Below are 11533 nucleotides of genomic sequence, written 5' to 3'. Positions count from 1 at the left end.
TATGCAATATTCCATCATGTACATGTACCACCTTTTCTCTATCCATTCATCCATTGATGGACATCTAGGTTGTTTCTACTTTCTGGCAATTATAAATAGAGCAACAATGAACATGAACGTGTGTGTGTGTGTGTGTGTGTGTGTGTGTGTGTGTGTGTGTGTGTTTGTGTGTGTGTGTGTGTGTGTGTGTGTGTGTGTGTAAACTTCTACTGTATTAGGGTCTATACAGTCCCTCAAGTGGTCCTTAGTTTTAGCTGTCTTTCCCAGTATTCACTCTCTCTTTGCTGTCTTACTTCTGCCTCTCTTTTGATGCTCCCATTCTACCACTCCATCCATTAATATCTATTGTCTATCACCTTCCTAGGGAGATGCATCCCTCCCCCCAGTCTCTCACTCTTTAATCTTTGTAATTACACAGATTTTAGCCTGTTTATCAATGACAATAGCTTACATGCCCATACAACCAAATACATATATTTGTGTTTCCCGGTCTTGAGTTACTTCACTCAAATTGTTTTTTTCTAGTTCTATCCATTCACCTAAAAATATATAGATTTCATTTTTTAATAGCTGAGCAATATTCCATCATGTACATGTACCACATTTTATCTATCCATTCATCCATTAATGGACATCTAGGTTGTTTCTACTTTCTGGTAATTATAAATAGAGCAACAATGAACATGGCTGAGCAAGTGTCTTTGTAGTAGGTTGAAGCATTCTTTGCTTATATGCCTAAGAGTAGTGTAGCAAGATTTTGAGGTAGATAGATTCACGTCTTTCTGAGGAACTACTACACTGATTTCCATAGTGCAAGTGCCAGTTAACATTCCCATCAACAAGGAATAGGTGTTCCCATTACTCCATATCATTGCCATCATGAGCTGTCTTTTGTCTTATTGATCTTGGATATTCTAATTGGTAAAAGATGAGATTGCAAAGTAGTTTTAATTTGCATTTTCTTGTTGATTAAGGATGTTGAACTTTTCTTTAAGTGTTTCAAAACTATTTGAGTTCTTATTTTTTGTTGTTTTAAAGTTTTTTTTTATTCATTTCACATACCAACTACAGATCCCTCTCTCATCCATCCTCCCACTCCTCCTCCAACCCAACCCACCCAAACCCTCATCCCCTCCTCCAACAGGGTAAGTTCTCCCAGGGGGGAACAGCTTAGCCTGGTACATTTAATTGAGGCAGGACCAAGCCCCTCGTGGCTTTATCAGGGGTGAACAAGGTGTTCTACCATAGTTAATGGTATCCAGAAAGCTGGCTCATGCACACTGCCAGGGGCCCTTCAAACAGACCCACCTACCCAAGTGTCTACTATATGCAGAGGAGCTACTGAGAATTCTGTTTAAATCTATCCCATTTTTCAACCAGGTTATTTGTTTCCTTCATGTCCAGTTTTTTTTTTTTTTTAGTTCTTTATGTATTTTGGGTATTAGCCTTCAATTGACATGTAGGTAGTAAAAAATCTTTTCCCATTTTATAACTAGCAGCTTTTTTTGAATGATAAATTATAGTTACAACTCTGCTACAGAGCTGTGGATGTGACTGGGTGATAGGAAGTGCAGGATAGGAGAGAGAGTAAAGTCTGATGATTTCTACCTGCTTTCCTGGTCAATGTGGACAACAGGATTCCAGGAGTACCTGTATAACTTGATGGCTGAGACAAAGGAATGGGTTGGTGAAGATGCTGTAGGAGAAGATCTATATGGTCAGCTAGAGATAAGGAGCAGAGAGAAAAGGGAGTCTGCAGCAGGTAGTCAACTACAAGGCTGAATATGAGACTAGGGGATTGGATTTGGAGATGAGGAGAGGGAATGAAGGTGTTAAGATTGCTTACCTGGTTCCCTGGACCTTGTTTTACTTTTTTTTTTAAGAACATATTTAATTCTTATAGCTATAACCCAAGGCAATATAAAACACTAACTACATCATAATGCTCATTGATTCACTTAGTAGAAAGCAGTCAGTTGGTTGTTTCTCTGTTTAAAGCATCAGTGTCTTTATGATTTAGATCTCTAGTATTTGAGATTATACTGCACAATTGGGATTGCTTTGAGGACTTTATGAGCTAAGGCATATAATAATCTCTTATAGTTTCTTTCATGGTATGGGTCCCTTAGGCTATGGATAGATAATGCTTATGGAATTTTAGTAGTGAGATTTGATGAAGAGGAATGGAACTTTCCAGAAATAAGAAGTTTGGGGATCTTCCTTAAATTCTACTTTTTTCTGTGTCTAATGTAATGCTGGCTTAGGAGATGCAGTGTGTAGCTGAAGTTTTCTCCAGTCTTGTCCAGCCCCATGAACATTGCAGCCACTTATAAAATAATCACTCAGAAGCTTATATTAATTAAAACTGCTCGGCCATTAGCTCAGGCCTACCACTGACTAGCTTTTACATTTAAACTCAGCCCATTTTTGTTAATGTATAAGTTGTCATGTGTTCTGTGGCTTTACCTGTGTGCCATTATTTGCTGCTCCCTGGACAGTGGCCTGGCATCTCCTGACTCAGCCTTTTTCTTCCCAGAATTCTTCTTATCTGCTTATCCTGCCTTTACTTCCTGCCTGGCTACTGGCCAATCAGCATTTTATGAAACCAATGTACAAAAGCATTATCCCACAGCATTTCCTCTTTTCTGTTTTTCCTACAGCACCTGGTATTCCCAGGTGGTCTTCCATCCAAGTAGTAACCAGGCTCGAACCTGCTTAGCTTCCTAGATCAGACAAGATGGGGCACGTTCAGGGTGGTATGGCTGTAGACAGAGCACTATGTGGCAGATTTAACTTTTGCTAGGATAAAAAAAAAGGGTTTCTGGGATATACAATGCTGGATGGAGGCATGGACCCATTGCCTCCCAGAGTCAGCAGAGAGCATGGCTCCCTGAGCTGGAGGTGAATTACCTCTGCCATGTTGGGAAGTTGAATTTGGCAGAGCCAGCAGCCAAGGCTTTTGCTTCAGTACTAGCCACTGTAGTTTAAAGCAACAGATTCACAATAAGGCAGATTTAGATGGAATAAGATTTTAAATGGTTTACAATGTGTGTAAAAATGTATGTAGGCTTGGAAGAGAAAGAAAAAGGAATATAGACAGTTATATTAAAGAAATAGAAAGTTTTAAAAAACAAAGTCTTTAGAGAGAAAGTAAAAATAATATAAAAAAATAAGCCACGTAAAGATGGATATTACACAGAGAGAAGCGACTGAGAGACTCTAAGCGATTTGGCCTATGGCAAGGCAGCTTAGAGGCAGGTAGGAAATTCAAAGAGAGAGACAGGAAGAAGGCAGGGAGATATGTCAGCGACTGCCTAAGGAGCAACATATAACGGGACACAGGTAAAGCCATGGAACATATGGCAATACATAGATTAAAAAAAATGGGCTAATTTAAGATATAAGAGATAGCTAGCAGAAGCTTGAGCCATAGGTCATTCAATTAAAATAAGCCTGTGTGTGTTTATTTGGGACCAAGCAGCTGCGGGACATGGGTGGGAGAGATTCGGCAGGACTGGAGAAATCTTCTGACTACAGCAGTGCAGGACTGCTACAGAGAGCTAAGACAGAGAAGAGTTAACATCGGCTCATTCCAGTGTTCCCTCTGCATAACAACAGTCATTAGCTTCTTATTTTGAAATGTCTGGCGAACAGAGTTCTAAGTTAAATCAGGTACATAGACGACTGACGGAAAATTGAAGTGTGCCGTCTAAGAATACAAAAGCCACTGAGAAGCCAGTTTTACCATAGCAACAAATAGAGAATGACAGTAAAAGGACAAACCATTGTTGAGGTCATAGTTATGGAAATCCTTGTTCAGCTAGCAACCACTAAAAATAATTAATATCACATAATCTTAGAAATGTGTTATATAATCATTTGAAATATTTAAAGCATATGCTACAAATGTAGTGACATTAATGTGATTGTTAGAACTGGCTTCTCTCCTACAAATAAGCAAAATCATAACATCCTTTATTTAAAATTTGACAAGCTTCAGTTAACTGAGATTTCCCCTTTAACTGATTTCCTTCAGAATTATGGGGCATTTTTCTAATTTGTTCAGATTTACATGATTGTTTAATCCTAATTAATCTCCCCTCTTAAAAGGGGATGCAGAAGAATGAGTATGCCCAGATTTGTGAGCATGCATTTGTGCATGTGTGTCCACATGCATACCGCAGTACATGCACATTCATGCCAGTATGTGTGGATGCTGAAATCACCCATAGTCTGCCTTTACTTGGCATTCCTTCAGTGAATGTTGAAAACCAACAGAAGCACCTGGTTACTATGATTTCTGCTCAGTAGAACCTGAGTCTGAGTGAACAGGTGGGAAAAACCAAAGGGTGTCACAATAACATCTAATAATTAGTCCTTATGTAGCAGTAGAGAAGCTACAACAGGGTCGAACTTCATCTTTCAGCAGCTACACATCGATGATGCTCTTTTCAATGCCAGACCACTCTAATAACTAGAGTTCTATCCTAGATTCCAAGTAAGAGAGAAAAAAGATAAGACTCCATGAACTTGTCCTCTGACCTCCTTCGCTACGGCTGAAACACCATCACAAACATCATTTTCACAAAGAAACAGAATAATAATGACTTAATTATTTTAAAATATTTGATTCTATATTACATAATTATTAATAGCTCTCAATGTAGGGAAGAAATAAAGACTTTCTTTATGGAACTAAAATCTTTGTGACATTATAATTTACACCATAATGTCCTTCGATACATTTGGGTTATAGCATGAATTTAAAATTCATCTTTCAAACAACAGGGACAACCCTAATGGAATTAAACGAGTTTTAAGTAAGCAGAAAAAGTCAAGACAAGGGGTTATGAGAGTGTTAGACACCATTAGAAGCTGTGTTGATGGGCACTGGTTTCTGCCTCGTGCCAGTGTAGGTTGATAGGAAGAGGCTTGTGGTTTATCTAAAAGAGACTGAACATATGCTCTTGCACTGCAGTGGAAATCTGCTAATATTTACTTTTAAAAACATTCGCCCAAGTTCAATAGAAAGCACAAATGTTCCACACTGCTTCCTACTCTGTGATGAGCAAAAATATCCCCAAGCTGCTGTGAGGGCAGCTCAGGCTAAATTCTTGCAACAGTGAAAGCAGCCTAAAAGCAGTTATCTGGAATACATATCAGACAGAAATTTCAGTAAAACAAACAAACTAATTAATTAATTAATTAATCTATAATATATCTACCATAGGAACAGGCATGCATGTTACAGCACATGTTTATGCAACAGACAGCAAAAATCAGGGAACACATGGGTCTTTACACCAACTAGTGGACAGATTTGTTTCTCTGCTCGTATTGAGCTAAAAATGGTAGAGTTCCATAGACACAGGGGAAAATGTAGATGAATCTGATACAACACATAATAACCAGGATTTAAATTCATTTCCTGATTAACAGCTATGAACTTACTCTCTCTGCTCCTTCCCAGTGAGTGTATGATGTTCTATCTGGAATGAGGGTTAAAATAGAACCAGGTGGAGGTGAGGATTCTGTTCCCCACTGAAACCCCCAATGTGAAATTGTACATGCACTTTCATCTCCAGTATCTTCAAATGACTCCATTTTCCTGTCTGAGAATCCCTGATAAGACAAAAATATACAAGATACGTCTATTCATTGTATGTTAGTTTTACTTTTCTGATTGTGACTTCCTTTCATGCTACATTTATTTAATATCCACTCTGTTCTCAGGATATGTAATAATAAGGTAGATAATTACATTACATGGTCTCTTTCTCATGGAACCAACAGGGGTTTCATCACAGCCTGTCAAGTCCTGTTGGTACTGTGGATCACAGGAAGTAGATTTTGCTGATAAAGGGATTCATGTTGATTTTATGTTATGATATAAGCATGTTCCTTATAAAGCACTCAGATAGTTTGTCATTTGACTATTTTATTTTTGTTTTGAATGTGTATTTAATATGTAATAATGGTGTTAATAAATAAACACAATAAAGCTATTTTAGGATACTGTTTCATATGGTCCCTAGTAAAAAATAAGTTTATGAACCACTGTGCTATTTTTAAATATCATTTTTTGTCATGGATGCCCTAAGAATTGTTAGGGATAGTTCATAGAAGACCTCCTGCTTATCCTGTGTCTCAGTGAAACATGCCACATACATGCTGTTGGTGAGGGTCATGGCTGTACATGTGTTGTTAGCCATTAACTGTCTTAGGAGTGACACTAAAAATGTTGGCTTTTAGATAATTTGATTGAACTCTAACAGCGTTAGTACTACATTGTAGACTTTCTGTTTGTTTTTCAATTATAATTTTCCCTATTATAATAGCTCTCAAAAGTACAAGTTGAAAATGTCATTTATTTAGCTTGTCATGTAAGACATTTATGTTTTTCTGAATTCTCACATGATTATTGTAGAATGTGTTTCTTCTCTCTTTTTTTAAAAAAAATTCAGCTTTAGTCGCTGAAGCAAGACTCGTGGCACATACTTCACAAGTTCACACTTCATAACAATATATCTGCACAAGAACTTATTTAAAAAGTGAAATTTTAGATAAAAAATGGAATACATTAAGAAAAGATGTGTTCACCTTAGTATCAAACACAATTCACAAATAATTAAAATATTAATGACATACATTGTTTGACATAGCCAGCAGTGAATTTCTGTCATGTTCTTTAAAGTATTCGGTTAGTTTTTTACTTAGTCATTTGAATTTTGTGTTTAATGAATGTTTAATGTTATTAATTAGTGGACACAAGGCAGCCATCTTAAGAATATGACATTGTATGATCACTAATGAATAAAACATGAATTTCTTAAGCTCTGTGCTACCTTTTAAATAAAATTTAGGTATAATTTTTTGAGTATATTTCATGTCCAAGTACAATTTTACTGAGATTAACAGAAGAAAAAAAAAAGGAACAAATGAAAACCAATATATCTGGAGCAAGACAGAAGGCATGATGCTCCTCCTTTCTGTCCACTGTTAGCTGGCCCAACTGGGGTATTCTGACTGCTAAAAATGAATATCATCAGGTCAAGACAATGAAAAGGAAAAAAAAGTAGCAAAGGTAGTTGTATTTAACTCTATCTTTGTTCTTTGTAGAAAAAGTAAGAGTAAAAGAAAACAAAACCAAACTCATTCTTTTAAACCTATGTTACAAAGGCTTTTTATTCCCCTCTTAATGATCTGCTGCCATTTAGGAGAAAGACACCTTATGCTGTAAAATTGCTACTTTGCTTAACTTGTATTTTCTTTAATTTGCATTTGCTTCCTCTCAAACTCATCTCCATTTGACTACTTTACAAGTTCTGCAATCACTATTACTGGTTATTTATTTTAGAGTGTCATAGAAAATTTCTTTTCTGGGCTATTGGAGAGATTCATAAGAAACCTTGTGCACTAATAATTCTGAAATTAGGTTGAAATAAATGAGAAATTAGTAACTTAGAAAATTCATTTAAAAATTAAAATTGCCCATCCATGAAGAGACAGAAAATTTAGTGACTGCTGGGACAGCTCTTAGACTTCACCTATCTTTTGGCATGTATACTTTAAAGTGAATTTGCATTCAGCAAACACGAGGGATTTTACAGATGACTGATGTCTGTGAAAATGAGATTTCTCCCCTGAACTTGCTTTAATTAAAATGCTGTAAGTAAGGGAACATTTTAATGTGCCAATCTCCATATTTGGTTAGAGCTAGCTTTCTAGAAAACTGCTACTTAGGTTTGCATATTAAACAGCTCTGTTGTACAGATTCTAGTGTTTATATCTTATGTACTCAACATTTTGGCTAATTTTCTGTTGAATAGTGCTGAATAAATAATCCTCAAAAGAATAAAATAAGTTTTCAGTATTGTACATCATTTTTGTTTTTATTTTTGCTGTATAGCTAGTTTTAATAGTTTATAAATTATTCATATGCATACATACCTAGGAACATTGAACTGAATATACCTTAGATGTGCAGTCTCAGAAAAGCAGCATTTGAAGTAACTTTGAATGTATTTTCTTCTAGGAGCCAGAGCCTTGGCAAGCAATTTAGCCTTGTACACATGCTAGAAGAGATGTTTTCTCTGCAGTAAATTTGCCTCATAGTTTCAGATCACAGGGTTGATCATTGGCAGTTAGATGATAATCTATCCCCTTTTAACAATCACTATGGATAAAATCAATTGTATCATTCATGGGGAGGGCACATTTTCATTTAGTCATTACAATAAATTAGCAGAATATAAATTAGTAATGAATAAATACTTTGGTTAGTATCTGCACATTCTCTTCCTGTCACAATAGAATTTAATATTTTGTCCACTGATAACAGATAATTTCAAAAGCAATTCCTTATTTTAGCTCTCCTATAATGTAAAAAGCTCCACCACAGCATTACAAGCCTCAGTTTTCTCTTCACAGTAGGAGAGAAATAACCATAAAATATCTAGACATAAAGCTTTTGAGATGAAAATGTTTTATTTTGGGGGAGGAATCTATAAAGTAAATTGTCAAGTTAAGATTAGTCCCCACCCATGCCTGGCCCTGTACAGCAGGACCATGGTGCTCAGGTAGGTCTGAAAGACCTGTTTGGTTTAAGGGTGAATCTCCTCATCAGTTTTGCACAGGACCTGTAGGTGACAATGTGTTCTACTGGCAAGCCACTGTCCTGGTCCCCAAAAACAATCCTTACCAAGGAAGATCTCTTTTTCACCAGCTAACAATTGTCTTAAACGATTGTTTCAAGCCCCTAGAAAGCACTTTCACTTTTAAAGTCTATCAACTTAATGTTAACAGCAATGGCAGAATCTGTTTGAACATTCAGCAATCAGAGTAGCTTTTAGCATTGACTGTGGCCAAAGTTCTCTTGTCCATCTGCCCTCTATTCTGATACCCCACCACAGTGACCTACTGGTGCTAGAAGTAGGTGAAGACTAAGAGGAGAATGGAAAGACGGCATAGTGCTAAGGGTTGGTTTTGTGTACAGCCGCCCAGGTTTCCATAGATATCTTCCAGCCAAGACAGAGTCTATATTTGTAGTATGTGTGCCCCTGGACTTAGCATGCTAGATTTCATGGTCTTTGACTATGAAGAGGGAGAAAGGATGAAATCACATGGTGCTCTTGGATATCTTTACACCTGCTTCTGCCGAATCGTAAAATATAATTCTCAAGCCCTTCACTGAGGCCAGCAAATTCGACCATCAGCCAATACCAACAATCAGCATAGAAGAATTTGACAAAAAGAAAAATTTGAATCCAATTAGAAAGTTTACAACATAATAGGGGAATTTTATACTTGTCCAGAAGCAGAATAAAAGCTGAAGAAAATCAAGGTGGGAGACACTGCAGCAGTTTGCTTGTAGAGATTAGGAATCATCAGTGTCTTGGCATTTCATAAACAGACCCAACCTCACTGCTGACTGTTTAAATATCAATTCCAGACTTGCACAACCCCTTCCCTTTTCCAGGCACAACCTTCACTGATGCATGGTGGTGAAGACAGTATAGGAGTCATGAACACTGGTCAGTCTCTGGATTTTGATAGTGCAATGAGCAGGAATCACACGTGGTAGTGTCTGGGTAGTGGAGGGATCACCCTCGTGGATGGCACAACCAAGCATGTGAAACTAGCTACTTTCAAAAATATTTTCAATGAGGCTTAGTTAACTACTTCTGAGTTTAGAATGCAAAAGGGTTTCAAGTATTTTGTTGTCGTTGTTGTTGAAAGCTTCATAGATCTTATTCTTTTTTTGAAGTTTCTCACTAGCAATCAAATTAAATTTGAACTGGCTAGATTTAATGATGTATTTCTTTCAACATTTACTGTGAGCTGTCTAAAACAAGATGAATTCTTCAGTGTCTCCTCTATATAGAAGTTTCTAAGTTACAGCCCTAACATATCAGATCTCATCCCCACAACAAGGGCTAATACACATGCTATCTAGCCCTCTCTTGATCTTAGACCTGGTCCATGAGCTTTATTCAGACCTGTCCAATCCTCCTCCCCATAGCAACACAAAGCAGATGGTATATCACAGTCAGCAGTTAATGAGGCAAGGGCACAATGATGATGAAATCTGTATATTATATTTATTATATTATATTATATTATATTATATTATATTATGTTATGTTATGTTATGTTATGTTATGTTATGTTATGTTATGTTATATTATATTATATTATATTATATTATATTATATTATATTATGTATATTCTATGTAGCTCCATATAGCTGTACACATACGAACATGTGTTTATATGTATGTCTATATGAAGAATAACATCAGGACTGCAAATAGATATTAACTTCCTAATCATCACATGTGTCCTGTTTCTCTGTTAAATATTCTCATCTCTACTTTGTAGCTCCTCCCTTTGTATTGTCATCAGCTGTGAAAACAATTCTGCATGATAGTTTAATGTCATCCTCGAGATTTGTGAATAGAATCATTATTTATAATATGTGTCACAGTTTCCTGGGAGTTCGAGGAGACAGGTGGGTGGCTTAACTTTCTCTTTCACTATAATCTATATCCAGATTACTCAGGATCTGTAAACACTGATAAACTTAACATAGTTCTGCTAGAAATCTGAAATACTTGTAAACTAATGAAAACTTCCATGCCTTTCTTATTGGTCGACAATGATTTAAGTAGCACACAATGCATTTGCCTCTTAAATGATCAAAACATGTGCTACTATTATGCTGAATAATTCTAGAATCTCAGTTATTTTTATTCTTGGCAATTTTTTATTCATTTGTTCATCAGTTTTATTTTATGATTAATGCTTACTTACATATTCACCTGATATATCAGAATATTCCCAGGTTGCAGAAATAGTTCTTTGTTGCTCCATTTATCATTTTTTTCCTAATTCAGTTTTCCAGTTGTTCTAGGCCCAGCTAACTTATTGTAAAATAAGCTTGACTTTTTTTTGATGTTTTATATTTTATTATTCTTAGTTTTTCTTTTATTTATTTAAGAAATTTTTTTGTTCATTTTACATACCAACTACAGATTCCCCTCTCATTCCTCCTCCTGCTCCCCCACAGCCATCCAGTCCCCAAGCCCCATCCCCACCTCCAAAAGGGTAAGACCTCCCATGGGGAGTCAGCAAAGTCTGGTACATTCAGTTGAGGCAGGACCAAGGCCCTTGCCGCTGCATCATAGGTGAGCAAGGCTTCCCACCATAGAGAATGCGGTTCAAAAAGCCAACTCATGCACCAGGGATAGATCTTGAGCCCACTGCCAGGGCCTCTCAAACAGACCAAGCTGCACAACTGTCTCCTTTATGCAGAGGCCTAGTCCGGTCCCATGTAGGTTCCACAGCTGTCAGTCAAAAGTTCATGAGTTCCTGTGAGTTTGGTTCAGTTGTCTCTGTAGATTTCCTCATTATGATTTTGACAAGCCCCCACCCCCAAACCCTGCTCATATAATTCCACTTCTCTCTCTTCAATGACTACCAGAGCTTGGTCTGGTGCTTGGTTGTGGATCTCTGCATCTGCTTCCCTCAGTT

At 36.9% G+C, this 11533-nt stretch overlaps 1 pseudogene; it reads right to left on the bottom strand.

The window, feature by feature from the left end:
- Positions 1-2651: 2651 nt before the first annotated feature.
- On the bottom strand, positions 2652-2770 carry LOC131924823 (5S ribosomal RNA; annotated as a pseudogene).
- Positions 2771-11533: the final 8763 nt, after the last annotated feature.

The sequence above is a fragment of the Peromyscus eremicus genome, chromosome 14 (assembly GCF_949786415.1).
Source record: "Peromyscus eremicus chromosome 14, PerEre_H2_v1, whole genome shotgun sequence".
Classification (NCBI taxonomy): domain Eukaryota; kingdom Metazoa; phylum Chordata; class Mammalia; order Rodentia; family Cricetidae; genus Peromyscus; species Peromyscus eremicus.
This window is presented reverse-complemented; position numbering and strand designations above follow the sequence as displayed.